General features: G+C 43.4%; 2 protein-coding genes across 2 annotated transcripts in view; one reads left to right on the top strand and one right to left on the bottom strand.

The window, feature by feature from the left end:
- Positions 1-15,792, bottom strand: part of bma (SCY1-like protein bma) — a gene marked incomplete at its 5' end in the record, with an annotated part of 234,606 nt that overhangs the window by 64,378 nt on the left and 154,436 nt on the right.
- LOC123752971 (uncharacterized) overlaps positions 13,695-15,792 on the top strand; it is a 24,873-nt gene continuing 22,775 nt past the window's right edge. The window contains exon 1 of the mRNA XM_069310484.1: positions 13,695-13,840. The gene's annotated coding sequence lies outside the window, so the exon portion shown is untranslated. The remainder of the gene's footprint in view (positions 13,841-15,792) is intronic.

Below are 15,792 nucleotides of genomic sequence, written 5' to 3' on the forward strand. Positions count from 1 at the left end.
CTGTCCAGTATCATTCCTATGGTTGTGTCGACTGGGACGTTGGTAAAAAGGGATTCAACGTCCAGGGAAGCGATGATTCCATCGGGCTGGGTAGATTTGATCAATTCTAGGAAATCTGCTGATGATTGTAGACTAAACTTACTTGGAGTGTATGGAGTTAGGAGTTCATTGAGTTTTTTTTTGCCAGGTGATAAGTTGGGGTTGGTATTTGGCTGATTATAGGGCGTAGTGGGTTACCTGGTTTATGCGTCTTAACATTGCCGTAGGCATATCCTAAGCCATAGTCGCCTTGAAGTTTATTGAAATGCACACTACCTTTCTTTGCGTTGATTGCTGTAATTGTTTTGTTTACTTTCCGCTTAAGGTCTTCTACGGGGTTCCTCGTGATTCGTTGAAATTTGGAGTCGTCACTTAGGATGTCGCTAATTTTGTTCATGTATTCATGGGTAGGAATCAATACATATGCTGCTGTTTTGTCGGCTTTTCTTATTGTTACGTCTTTCAGATTTTTTAGTTGTTTCGCTGCTTCTTTGAGTCGTGGGGTTAAGATTGTAGATGAATATGTTCCTCGTTCCTCGTTAGAAACCACAACACCCCCAATAAAATTATATTACAAATCAACCATGCACAGTGAACATATAAAAGAGGAAAGAATAATGAAAGAAATAATCCGTAAAGGAGTAAAAAGCACTACTCCTAACCAAAACATAAACCTGATAATATTCTACAAAACCAAGAAGACTTCCGAACTCATTATCAAAAACAGCCCGAAGCCGACGGAGAACCCTCTACAGCAGTCAAGCGTTGTATACATGTACACTTGCCCCCACGAAGGATGTAACCTTCAATGTAAGTACATAGGTATGACGTCGACCAAGCTGACGAGGCGTTTGACATGCCATCTTCAATCTGGTGCCCCTAGGAATCACATGAGACAAGCCCATGACATTACTCTAACAAGAGAAATGTTGAACAAGAATACTTGCATAATAGATAAAACCCAAGATTCAAGAAGATTACAAATTCTTGAGGCAATTCACATAAGAATAGAGCGACCTACCATGAACACCCAAATCACGGAACTATTTACTCTACCCACCATGAGAGTAAGGACAAGACAAGAACATATCGATGCCAACACAGAAGACAATGTCCAACATAACAGGCCAATTACACTGGATTAATCTTTGTGTTTAGATAGGAGATGCCTCGTATGGGCCAATAAGCCTTCTGCAGCCCCTATGTTTATCCCTTATGTATCCCCCCATGTTTTTCACCTTCATTGTATTATCACCTGACCTAATGCGGGTATAAAATCAACTAGTATTGTAAGATTGTTCACTTGAGAATGAACCATGGAGGTTCGAAACGTCGTGCAAATTATACAAATAGGTGTAATACACTCTATAGTAAATCACTTCTTTTCTTCACCTTAAAAGTACGAAAATGAGTTTTGGAGAACTCCTATTCCAATTAAGCCCTGATGCTAAGAAAATAGTTAGAGGGATAGAAGCCCTAAACCAGAAAATAATAAATACAGAATATGCGGTCATATTCAATGAAACATGTTTGAAAGAAAACCTGCTGCCAGTATACACCAATATAAACCCACATGACCCAGCAGTCCGCAATACAGAGTTTACCTATAGGTATAGGCAAGAGCTCATTCGGCATCAACTAAACAAGAAGAAGGAAGCCCTCCAAACCTTTATAGAGCAGGCGGAGCATCTGTTAAACAAATGGACCCAGTACGACATCCCTATCCAACTCAAGCAAACCATCAACAGTGAACTATTTAACCTGAAACAACAACATAAAACTCTTGTAGAAACAAAGACACTCCGTAAGTTAACATCCCTAAACGGTGGACAGCTAAAAATCCCTCGTCCTAAAGATGGCTACTTTAACCTGACTTCTTATGATCTTACCCAGGACCAACGAGACCTCTTAAATCTTGGTCTAAATTGTCAATTCTTATCTAAACCAAAGATGCATCAAAAACGCCTGGAAATCGAAATGCTTCTGGACGATATCCATAAGCTAGAAGACAACAAAAAAGTCATCACCACGGACACACTTCAAGCTGAACTACTTGCAGAAGCAGGGAAAAAACGAGGAACATATTCATCTACAATCTTAACCCCACGACTCAAAGAAGCAGCGAAACAACTAAAAAATCTGAAAGACGTAACAATAAGAAAAGCCGACAAAACAGCAGCATATGTATTGATTCCTACCCATGAATACATGAACAAAATTAGCGACATCCTAAGTGACGACTCCAAATTTCAACGAATCACGAGGAACCCCGTAGAAGACCTTAAGCGGAAAGTAAACAAAACAATTACAGCAATCAACGCAAAGAAAGGTAGTGTGCATTTCAATAAACTTCAAGGCGACTATGGCTTAGGATATGCCTACGGCAATGTTAAGACGCATAAACCAGGTAACCCACTACGCCCTATAATCAGCCAAATACCAACCCCAACTTATCACCTGGCAAAAAAACTCAATGAACTCCTAACTCCATACACTCCAAGTAAGTTTAGTCTACAATCATCAGCAGATTTCCTAGAATTGATCAAATCTACCCAGCCCGATGGAATCATCGCTTCCCTGGACGTTGAATCCCTTTTTACCAACGTCCCAGTCGACACAACCATAGGAATGATACTGGACAGAGTATACAGAGACGAGAGCACCCCCAAATTAGACATACCTGAGCCACACTTGAAAAGTCTTCCTCGAAGCATGTACAAAGGAAGCCCCTTTCATCAGTCCACAAGGAGACATGTATTTACAGATAGACGGAGTAGCAATGGGCTCCCCCTTAGGAGTTTTATTTGCTAATTTTTATATGGGAACCATCGAAGATAGGGTCTTCAGTAGCAGACAAAAACCAACTGTATACTGCCGTTATGTAGATGACATATTCGTAATAGTAAAAGACTCAGATGAACTAATTGACCTAAAAAGACACCTAGAGAGAGAGTCAGTACTCCGATTTACACATGAAAATAGTGAAAATAACAGTCTGCCATTCTTGGATGTACTAATAACAAAAACAGGAACCTCTTTAAGCACCAACGTATATACCAAGCCCACCAACATAGGATTATGCCTGAACGGTAGAAGTGAGTGCCCCCAAAGATACAAAGCTAGTGTTCTCAATGCTTATATTCGTCGAGCGCTTACCCACTGCTCTGAATTGAGCAACGTGAGTAGAGAGTTTGAAAGAGTAACTCAGGTATTGGTGAACAACGGATATAGCAACGCGGAAATAAACGCTGCTATAAGAAGACACTTGGACCGTTGGTATAATTCAGAACCTAGAACAGAAACCACAACACCCCCAATAAAATTATATTACAAATCAACCATGCACAGTGAACATATAAAAGAGGAAAGAATAATGAAAGAAATAATCCGTAAAGGAGTAAAAAGCACTACTCCTAACCAAAACATAAACCTGATAATATTCTACAAAACCAAGAAGACTTCCGAACTCCTTATCAAAAACAGCCCGAAGCCGACGGAGAACCCTCTACAGCAGTCAAGCGTTGTATACATGTACACTTGCCCCCACGAAGGATGTAACCTTCAATGTAAGTACATAGGTATGACGTCGACCAAGCTGACGAGGCGTTTGACATGCCATCTTCAATCTGGTGCCCCTAGGAATCACATGAGACAAGCCCATGACATTACTCTAACAAGAGAAATGTTGAACAAGAATACTTGCATAATAGATAAAACCCAAGATTCAAGAAGATTACAAATTCTTGAGGCAATTCACATAAGAATAGAGCGACCTACCATGAACACCCAAATCACGGAACTATTTACTCTACCCACCATGAGAGTAAGGACAAGACAAGAACATATCGATGCCAACACAGAAGACAATGTCCAACATAACAGGCCAATTACACTGGATTAATCTTTGTGTTTAGATAGGAGATGCCTCGTATGGGCCAATAAGCCTTCTGCAGCCCCTATGTTTATCCCTTATGTATCCCCCCATGTTTTTCACCTTCATTGTATTATCACCTGACCTAATGCGGGTATAAAATCAACTAGTATTGTAAGATTGTTCACTTGAGAATGAACCATGGAGGTTCGAAACGTCGTGCAAATTATACAAATAGGTGTAATACACTCTATAGTAAATCACTTCTTTTCTTCACCTTAAAAGTACGAAAATGAGTTTTGGAGAACTCCTATTCCAATTAAGCCCTGATGCTAAGAAAATAGTTAGAGGGATAGAAGCCCTAAACCAGAAAATAATAAATACAGAATATGCGGTCATATTCAATGAAACATATATATATATATATATATATATAAATAATATTTATACATATATATGTGTGAACAAGCTTGAATGGTCCCCAAGCCAATATGCAACTGAAAACTCCACGCCCCAGAAGGGGGTGGGAATCTCTGAAAGCAGACTTTAAGACTATGGCTCTTGAAGGAAAAAAGAACCAGACTCATCCTCATCTGCTACGTAATATTGCACAGATGCATACAGAAGCAAACTCTGCATCTGACAGCTTCACTTACTTCACAGATGGATCAGTAGACCAGCAGGGACAAGAAACCGGAGCTGGAGTTAAGACAGGAAACTCTGTAAATAGTTGGAGACTCTCAAATGGGTGTTCGACTTTACAAACAGAGATGCTAGCCTTTCAAAAGGCTTCGGAACATGCTCTTGCTGAACACCGACAACATGTTATCATACATACAGATTCGAGAACTGCCATTGAAACCTTGCAACGAGAACACATATGTGACAACATCCATCTGATCACAAATGTCATAGCATTAATGCAAATACTCAAAGCGCCAAAGCCGTCAGGTACTTATCAGCCGGGTACCAAGTCATGTGGGAATAATAGGAAATGACATTGCAGACGAACTTGCAAAACTTGCAACTAAGAGAAGAAATGTAGACATTTGCATACCACAAAGTCTATCACAGATTAAGAAAGTAATTAGAAATAGAGCAATGCAAAAGATGTACAGTGACCACAATACAGCAGTTGCAACATTAGGATCTGCGGGTTGGTACAAGAATTCAACCAACTACGAACCACTTAGTTTGATGAAAGGGAGCAGTAGAACAACAGAAGTACACTTACATCGCATCAGGCTTAGATACCCATGTGCATGGGAAACAGGCTTACAGGTTCCGGAATATGAGAGGAAATGTCAGCACTGTGGAGAAATGCCCGACAGACCACTGGAACATTATCTAACACAGTGCACAGTTACAAACCCAATAAGATTTCATCTTAGATTCAACAGAGCAGAAGCAGTTGTTAAACACACGGGGGTGGGGGGGGGGGGGGGGCAAAATCTTCCTGAAGCGACCATACGAGTCATAAACACTCATACTCCCCCCAAGTAAAACAGAAACAGGTAACACTTAGTGGGCGAGCCTGCGCGGGCTTAGGGCCCGCGCAGGAATATCCCCACAAAACAATCGGGTGATGAGGTAAAGTGCATCATGAGCATCAATATCCTCAATCCTCCGATCCATCCTCTTAAGGTCGGTGATTTTCTTATCAAGGACCTCATCGATGGCATTCAACCCCAGGGGGGGCTCCTAGGAGTGTGCTGTCTTCAGGTTTAGTTACATGGATATTTGGCAGAACACCCTCTATTCTCTCTATAATGCCCTGGTTGGAACATATTATTTCACACTTGGAAGGGTTCAGGATGAAGCCTAAAACTGCACCTTGATCCTGTATTTTTCTGATGTCCTCCAGGAGGGAGTCTTGGGAGCCAACCAGCGTACCATCATCCAAGAACCAGATGTTAAGCTCGCTGGACACGACTTCTGTGACTTGTTTGATGACTAGGCCTTGTTTGATGAGGAGGCCTGGTCGACGACCGGGCCGCGGGGACGCTAAGCCCCGGAAGCACCTCAAGGTAACCTCAAGGTAGGCAGAAAAGGAGAGGAGCAAGGGGGGTCACCCGGGATATATATATATATATATATATATATATATATATATATATATATATATATATATATATATATATATATATATAAATATATTGGTGTATACTGGCAGCAGGTTTTCTTTTATACATGTCTCATTGAATATGACAGCATATTCCGTATTAACTATTTTCTAGTTTAGGGCTTCTATATCCCTGTTACTAGTGCTCTTGCATGAGGAACAAGTGGAATACCACATAAGAATAGAACAACCTACCATAAATACTCAAGTTACGGAACTATTCACTCTACCCACCACGAGAGTAAGAACAAGACCGGAACGTCAAGATGTCAACATAGAAGACACAGCTCGACAAACGCCGCCCACTACGCTTGATTAATCTGTGTGTGTACCGTATTTAGCCTTCTGATCTATAGCGTCTTTTCTCCTTTATGTCTTACTCTTTACCCTTATGTATACCCATTGTATACCCATTGTTTACACCTGATCCCATTGTTCGATCCATTTGTATTCACCTGACTCACTATTAGTATAAATATAATGTCCTGTACTGTAACATCACTTGAGAATGAACCATGTAGGTTCGAAACGTTGTGCAATTTTATAATAGGTGTAATTACATTCTACAGTTATTCACTTCTTTTTCTTCACCTTGAAAACGAACATGACTTTTGGTGAATTCTTCCAGCTGAACCCTGATGCCAGAGCACTAAGTAAGAGGGATAGAAGCCCTAAACCAGAAAATAGTTAATACAGAATATGCTGTCATATTCAATGAGAATATATATATATATATATATATATATATATATATATATATATATATATATATATATATATATATATATATATATATATATATATGGCGGGCCCCCACCTGCAACAGGCTGGGGGCCTGCCAGATCTGCAGGGGGGCGTCCACCACACCTGCAACAGGCTGGGGGCCCACTACACCTGCAACAGGCTCGGGGCCCGCCAGACCTGCAACAGGCTGGGGGCCCACTACACCTGCAACAGGCTGGGGGCGTCCACCACACCTGCAACAGGCTGGGGGCCCACTACACCTGCAACAGGCTCGGGGCCCGCCAGACCTGCAACAGGCTGGGGGCCCACTACACCTGCAACAGGCTGGGGGCCCACTACACCTGCAACAGGCTTGGGGCCCGCCAGACCTGCAACAGGCTGGGGGCCCACCACACCTGCAACAGGCTGGGGGCGTCCACCACACCTGCAACAGGCTTGGGGCCCGCCAGACCTGCCACTGGTCACCACCAGAGTAAAAACACTTGGCTTTTATCAGCGGCACAGTAATGCTCAGCATTTTGTTCACAGTACATAAAAATATTATGAATGGAACGAGCTTTTAATAATCATAAGCCACTTTTGTATATAATAAAAACATGAGATTGCAAGTGGTGTTGTTCCTGGACGCTGCAAGGGGACGCTGGTGCTGTTCACTGTTGTTCCTGAACGCTAGAAGGCGGTGCTGTTGTTGTTGACCTTTGTTCCTGGACGCTGCAAGGGGACGCTGGTGCTGTTCACTGTTGTTCCTGAACGCTAGAAGGCGCTGCTGTTGTTGTTGACCTTTGTTCCTGGACGCTGCAAGGCGGTGCTGATGGTGTTTACTGTTGTTCCGGGACGCTGCAAGGCGATGCTGGTGTTAACTGGACGTTGCAAGGCGGTGGTGGTGTTTACTGTTGTTCCTGGGCGCTGCAAGGCGATGCTGGTGTTAACTGGACGTTGCAAGGCGGTGGTAGTGTTTACTGTTGTTCCTGGACGCTGCAAGGCGGTGCTGGTGTTCATTGTTTTGTTCCTGGACGCTATAAAGCGGTGAATGCACTGTTCCCGGTCGCTCCCTGGCGCGGCAACACTCCCTAGTACACACCAACAACAACATAAAACTTCACTAACAACAATACCAAACGCCATTTACGAATGAGAAATTGAAAATGCAAATAAATCTCAACACACAAACAAATCATAAAAGGTTTAAGAAACAGAAAACGAACACTGAAGCCAGAGTCGCTCCACCCGAACAGTGTCCGCGACAATTCAATATTTTATATGGCCGACGATAACAAGTTGCCACAGACCCGTCCGAACCTTCACTTGGTCATGACGGCGACTTTGTCCACATTAATAACACATTTCCACATTCCATTTTCCTTTAGGCCATTGGCGGGAACAATATTATGGGATGGAAATAATTGAGGCTTCTCTGGAGTTTTTTTTTTCAGCTGTTTATATAGACCTGTCCAGTGAGGAAGGTGGGGTTTAAGCCTTAGGCTGCGCAAGGAGTTACTGGAGCCAGATTCACGAAGCAGTTACGCAAGTACTTACGAACGTGTACATCTTTCCTCAATCTTTGATGGCTTTGGTTACATTTGTTAAACAGTTTACAAGCATGAAAACTTGCCAATCAACTGTTGTTATTGTTATAAACAGCCTCCTGGTGCTTCGGAGCTCATTAACTGTTTAATAATTGTAAACAAAGCCGCCAAAGATTGAGAAAAGATATCTCAAACTACTACGTGCTACTCGGAACAAGTTCCAAGTAGCACGGGCTATGGTGAGCCCGTAGTGGACTTGGCAACAAAAGGTTGTTGTTGTTGTTGTTAAAGATTTAGCTACTCAGGACGAAGTGTTCATGTAGCACGGGCTATGGTGAGCCCGTAGTGGACTTACCTGGCACAGGAGCGGGGCAAGTAGCACGGGCTATGGTGAGCCCGTAGTGGACTTACCTGGCACAGGAGCGGGGTTGTAACTGAAAAAAAAGGAGTCTCACTCAGCTTTTATACCCCAGGGACCACCACACTGTCCGCTCAGCCGCTAGTTAACCTAACGACCCAACTACAGAAAGAAGCATTTATAACGGTCACTTGCACTGACAAGACGAATAGTCCCTGTTAATTTTCGGTGGCTTCCAAAAACATGAAAATTACTTGTTTGTTGTAGAAACACAACCCCGTAATATTTTAGAATATAGCTTTTAATTCCGCAATGGAAAGCCTCATGACTGTATTGGTGTGTTGCGCCGACATTGGCAACACTTCCAATACTGTTTTTCCTGGGCTTTTCTCTGTAAATAATTACCGAGGCAATGTGAGGTTCCTGCGACTGCATTCTGCTGTGTTATCACCCACTTATTAACAAGACTTTTGGGCTGTTAGAGTGACGATATGTTACGGTCGCCAACCAGCTCAAATGGCTTCCATAATTGGGCCTATTTCGGGTCGTAGGAGAGTTGAAATGTGTGTGTGAGTGTGTGTGTGTGTGTGTGTGTGTGTGTGTGTGTGTGTGTGTGTGTGTGTGTGTGTGTGTGTGTGTGTGTGTGTGTGTGTGTGTGTGTGTGTGTGTGTGTGTGTGTGTGTGTGTGTGTGTGTGTAAGTGCGTGGGGACACCTATCTCCTTACGAGCCACTTATGTTGATGAAAGGGAACAAGAGAAACAGAGGAGTGCACTTACACCTCATCAGGCTTGGAGACCCAAGTGCATGTGCACGGATGATAGACTCACAGGCTCCAGAAGACGAGAGGAACTGTCAGCGGTGCTGAGAGCTGCTGGCCACAGCCCCGGGACACTAACTCGCTGCTCACTCACACAACAGCTGTCAGCGGTGCTGAGAGCTGCTGGCCACAGCCCCGGGACACTAACTCGCTGCTCACTCACACAACAGCTGTCAGCGGTGCTGAGAGCTGCTGACCACAGCCCCGGGACACTAACTCGCTGCTCACTCACACAACAGCTGTCAGCGGTGCTGAGAGCTGCTGGCCACAGCCCCGGGACACTAACTCGCTGCTCACTCACACAACAGCTGTCAGCGGTGCTGAGAGCTGCTGGCCACAGCCCCGGGACACTCACTCACACAACAGCTGTCAGCGGTGCTGAGAGCTGCTGGCCACAGCCCCGGGACACTAACTCACTCACACAACAAACAACATTATAACTGATCTTTAACAGCGCAGAGGAAGTTGATATTAAACCCACTGGACATAACCTTCCTCAAGCCAACATGTGAGTAACAAATACTCATCCACCGACCTGAGTAAGGTAGTAACACTCACCAGGCCAGTGGCTGGCTAAAGAGGCGGGACCAAAGAGCCAGAGCTCAACCCCCGCAAGCACAACTAGGTGAGTACAGGCTTACGGCCCACGCTCAAATTTCCACTAAAAAAAATAATAATTATGTGATACACATCACGGCTGTTGTTGAATTGATTAAAAGACTTGTAGAATGTAGAGAAGCTAAAATGGCTTGTGGAATACACTTTATGAACCTTGTAGAATACACAGAGATAGAGGGAAGAAAAATGAAGAACAGATTAGAACTATATTACCTCGGCTTGACCGGGTCAAGCCCATATTAACCGAACACTACCGAATCAAACCGGAAATCAGTGGGTGAGGCTACAGACATTATTCGCGGCGCCGGGGCCATTGTGAACGCCATTTAATTACCCAGGCGACCTAAATCACAAGAGTGAACATGCACACTAATGCTCCCAAAAAATGGCTCAAAGGCCTTTAGTAAACGAAACAAAAAAACAATTATAAATATCTTACAGAGAGTGCTTTTAAATGTCAATGGGACGTAAGCCCAGAACCTTTTTCAGCCCAAACTTAAACGCTTTTGTTGCTAGCAAAGTTAAGTGCATTGATGCCATGCTTTTTTATACCTTTTTTGTGGTGAGAGAAGGGGAAGGAAAGGGTAAAGAGATGTGACGGAAAAGAGCAGGAAAGGGGTGTGAGGGAAGGGGGAGGGGAAAATATATAGATGGAGTCAGCTCTCTTTAACAGCTAAAAACACTTACATTAATATTATTAATGATGGCTATGAAAAGATTATATTTTAAATATGCTTTAAGTATTCATAATGTACAGAGCAAACGCTCAAGCGATGCTTGAGATACTGTAAGATTTCTCCAGTGAAAACTGTACTCACCTATTTGTGCTTGCGGGGGTTGAGCTCTGGCTCTTTGGTCCCACCTCTCAACTGTCAATCAACTGTGTTTATGGCCACCAGTTCTGTCTGGCCACGTGACTGTCTACTATGTTCTGTCTATTATTTGATCTATTATTCGCTCCTGTCTCTCTCTGTGTTTCTATGTATATTTCTAAGTTGATATGTTTCTGTGTCTCTCATTTTCCTCATCTTTTGCATTATTCTGCTCCATTATTCACTCTTCTTCTCTCTTCCCCTCTACGGTGTATGTATAGTGAATGTCTCAAGATACAGCACAGTAGTGAAGCGAGTAGTGCGGGGGAGGGGTGGAGGAGGAAGTGAGAAGGAGGAGGAGGAGGTGGGTAAGGCCATATGCTATTATGAAAAAAGTAAATGGGAATTAAAACAGGAAATCCCAAGGAAAACAACCTCCACAAGCGAACAGAAAATATCGTTAACAAAAAACACACACACACGAGAAATTCAATTAGTAACGAGGGGAGGGAAAAATATAAATTGGGAATTCAGGTGGATACCGGCAGCGAGAAGCCAGTAGTGGGAGATGCATTAGTCCCCCCTCTCTCTCTCTCTCTCTCTGCCCCCCCCCCCCCGAGGGACGCAGTGTAGGGGAGACTTTACCAGACCTCAAGTGGGCTGTTACGACAGTCCTCGTCACCAAGTCGTCTGAGCCTGAGAGTACGAACTATACTTTACAAACCCCTTAGTTCTCTTATGTTTGCCTCAACGTACACAATTCAACGTCCTAATCTAACTAGAAACACAGGAGCCCAAGCAACCCACCTAACGTAAGTAATCACTGAGCATATAGAAAACGAGGATTCTCGTGAGCCATTGCTTATGTTTCACGCTTTAAGCGACTCGTTGCTTCCCATTCCGGACCATAACGACCCACTGGTTGAGAAGACCGCTTGACCGGAATCTGTTCTAACGGGGATGTACACAGTTCATCTCGGCCTCTTCAGTTGTCACAACGTCACAAAAATACACTAAATTGCCAAGACCTAACTTAACTGAGGACTCAAAGTGTAGAAAACGGAACAACCCGCCAGGTTTATGAGCCGCTATGACTTTAGTATTTTGGCCGTATGGGGATTTATACGTCAAAAATGCGATGTACTGCGTGAGAGGTCAAGTGTCAACCATACAACCGAAGTGGCACAGTACACGAGGAATTCTGTAGGGTGGAGGGGGAATTTACTGACGTGTGACGTATTTTCTGGCAACATTAGTAATAAAGAGGGACAAAGCATAAAGAAAACAACACTCTACAGATATACGACAAAAATAACACGAGTATAATAAATAAAAGATGCTTTAACTGGACTTTTGTATAAACAAAAGGGTGTTATTGCAATCACAGAAACATGGGTGCTTGTTGAAGAGGGAGTTATTACCATAATACGTCAAGGAAATAAACTGTTACACACTGAAGTATAAATTAAGACGAGACAAAGTGACAACTTTTGTCAGTGAAACTCATAAATCTTGAGTTAAACAGTGCATGCAAAGTTTAATTTAGTCACTTATTATGCACCCCATACCCATGCCGTGGGCGTTAGTGGAAAGGGTTACAGAGGCACATTCGGCAAAGGTAAACACTCTCCATTGGCAGGGACCCAGAGGACCACCATTGTCTCACTAAGATGGTGGACGCTCACTAATTAGAAACTATTAAAAGCAAAAGATAATTAGTTTTACCCTTGCACACAACTAAATGGTAATCTGTTATGTTTAATTTAGATGTTAACAAAGGGTGGATGGCGTAGTTATCTGCCTAATGTGTTTACTTTCTATTCCTGTTTCTTTTTAACTCTAGTTTGGTTCTTATGCTTTGCTGTTACAGTTACCCCTCTCATGTGAGGGTCTGACCGGTAAGCTGGACGACTCAAATAGAAAACGGAACAGAACGTCACTTTTGTGAGTCGATTTCATTTCAAATTACGTCCAAATTTAGCCATATCGCGCATACGAGCCAAAAGTGACGTTATTTTTAAGAGGACGGGTTGTTTTAAGAGGACGGGTTGTTGACCGTCCCCCATACTCTCTCCCTCATCACTGACTTGTCTAAACTGGAGGAGGCTCTACCGTGCAGACGAGGAGTCACAATAACGTGGCTGAAATATGTTGACTAGACCACACACTAGAGAGTGAAGGGACGACGACGTTTCAGTTCGTCCTGGACCATTCTCAAGTCGACTGTGAGTACTCTATACTTGCACAATCGACTTGAGAATGGTCCAGGACGGACCGAAACGTCGTCGTCGTCCCTTCACTTTCTAGTGTGTGGTTTGGTCAACAGGCTCTAGGAATGGTGTCCAACCACTTGGACGGTCGGGGATTGAACGCCGACCTGCATGAAGCGAGACCATCGTTCTACCGTCCAGTCCAAGTGGCTGGGATTTTCAAAGAGAGAGAGAGAATACATCAATACACGATTTGTTGAAGGGCGAAACAACAATAGTGGAGAATAACGGTTGGTGATAACGGTGATAACGATGATATCAGCCTTTGTCAACAGCGTGGCTAGTTTGGTCGTAACACCTGGCCCGACAACTATTTTTACGCACCAGATAACAAACCACTGGTAGATTGTTCGGTTGTTCTGACTAAGACTTGCTGCGTACTGTTTACACTACGAAACTCCCCCCTGAAGTGATATATTGTTGACACACACACAGAGATCCCACTAACGTGATACATCAAATGAACAAATAGCTCAGTCAATAATAGTCGTAGCTCAGTCGATTAAGGCAGTGTCTGGGATGCTCCCGGACGCAGGTTCGAATCCTCGTCACGGCCCTCGTGGATTTTTTCATGTATTGTTCACGTCCAGAACCAGCGTGCTGGGGGTCACCTGCGCACACACACACGCCAACTTTCACCACTGCACCACCATCTGCACCAGGTATGATCACACACACGTTCAATGTAAATGATATGTTAAATATATTACGATATGCTAAATATACAGATATATCACGTTACTGCGTCTTCATGATGTTTGTGACGGGAGCAGGTGTGAGATATACACCTGCTACATACACCTGCTAAGTATAGAGATATACTCTATACTTGCAAGCTTGTGTAGAGAGCGTTACCAAAGGTACACATTCCTTGCCAGAGCTAGAGAGGTGAAGTTTCGTTTATGGTAAATACCGCCATTGCGAGGCAGGGCAGCGGCGGGGCGCTGAGCTACGACGCAGCGAAATGCTTCAAAAACCTTTCCACTTCATTGGTAAACCGACCGTCTGCCTGGCTATATGTTCCCCCTAAACCACACCAGTGTTTATGGCAGGGTCTACAAGGACAAGGGGAAAAGGGACATGTATCCATGCACGAGACATCGCTGGCAGACATCAGGACGTGTATCCATGCACGAGACATCGCTGGCAGACATCAGGACGTGTATCCATGCACGAGACATCGCTGGCAGACATCAGGACGTGTAGCCATGCACGAGACATCGCTGGCAGACATCAGGACGTGTAGCCATGCACGAGACATCGCTGGCAGACATCAGGACGTGTATCCATGCACGAGACATCGCTGGCAGACATCAGGACGTGTAGCCATGCACGAGACATCGCTGGCAGACATCAGGACGTGTAGCCATGCACGAGACATCGCTGGCAGACATCAGGATGTATAGCCATGCACGAGACATCGCAGGAAGACATCAGGATGTATAGCCATGCACGAGACATCGCAGGAAGACATCAGGACGTGTAGCCATTGTGTCGACCAATGTCTCTTGGTCAGAGCAATTTAGACAACGACTGCGGAAACGAAAACTTGTGGAAGACTTCCCGAATTTCGCGCCGCCTAGTTCATTACTGTCGTATTTGCCCGTTGGCTATCGTTTTTTTTCTTATTTATCGTCGCTTGGGCTTTCTCTCTCCGCTCGTTTTCAAGAAAATATTGGAAATACACGAGGAAAAAGATTTTCCGTTTCCGCTACAATATTCTTGTTGTATTGTTTTGTTGAATGTAACGCCGGTAACTTTGTTTTTGTGTTCTTGAAGGCTTACGCTTTATTATTTGTGTAATCTATTTGTATTCTTATTTTCATTTATGTTTGTTTAAGTTATGCCTTTTATAATCATTTTCTTTCACGTCCCGTTTTCTAGTTGTTTCGATACCTTTCTCGATTTTTTATGTTTGATTATATTAATTTATATTAATTTAATATTAATATTAATATTAATTTATATTAATTAAGATTATATTAATTTATATTAATATTTTTTATTTTTTATGTTTTATGTTTTTATGTCTGTTTATATATTTTCTTTTTATTTTTCTATTAATAGTTTCGCTTTTTCCAATTGTTATTTATTGTATTATGCTATATGTGTTCCTGTCTTCCTCTCTTATCTACGTTCCTCTTGTTTCTCTGAGGACGAGGTGGATGTGGTTCGGCAACCCGTCCTCGACTCGAGTCCATTCCATCCAGCGGTCGACCCCGCAGACGCATTCATAAATTTTTACATGTTGTTCATTCAAACCAGGTTTTTTCACAAATCTAAATTAATATTATAATATATTAGCATATTGTGCATATATAGGCATAGGTGTTTAGGTTCTGTTGGCGATTATTTGTATTTGTAGTACGTGGGTGAAGCATTTACAGCGTTGTGGTTCGAACAAAATTCGTCAGTGAAGCACTTGTTCCGGAAGTGTTCGAACGTCAGCAGTTGTGAGTCGTGTGTAAACCGTTTCTCATTCATAAACAGGGGCCGCGTCCAATAGCCTGGTTGATCAGTCCAGCAACCAGGAGGCCTGGTCGACGACCGGGCCGCGGGGACGCTAAGCCCCGGAAGCACCTCTAGGTAACCTGAAGGTAGGGGGTTTGGCGGG

Source organism: Procambarus clarkii, chromosome 67 (genome assembly GCF_040958095.1).
Source record: "Procambarus clarkii isolate CNS0578487 chromosome 67, FALCON_Pclarkii_2.0, whole genome shotgun sequence".
Classification (NCBI taxonomy): domain Eukaryota; kingdom Metazoa; phylum Arthropoda; class Malacostraca; order Decapoda; family Cambaridae; genus Procambarus; species Procambarus clarkii.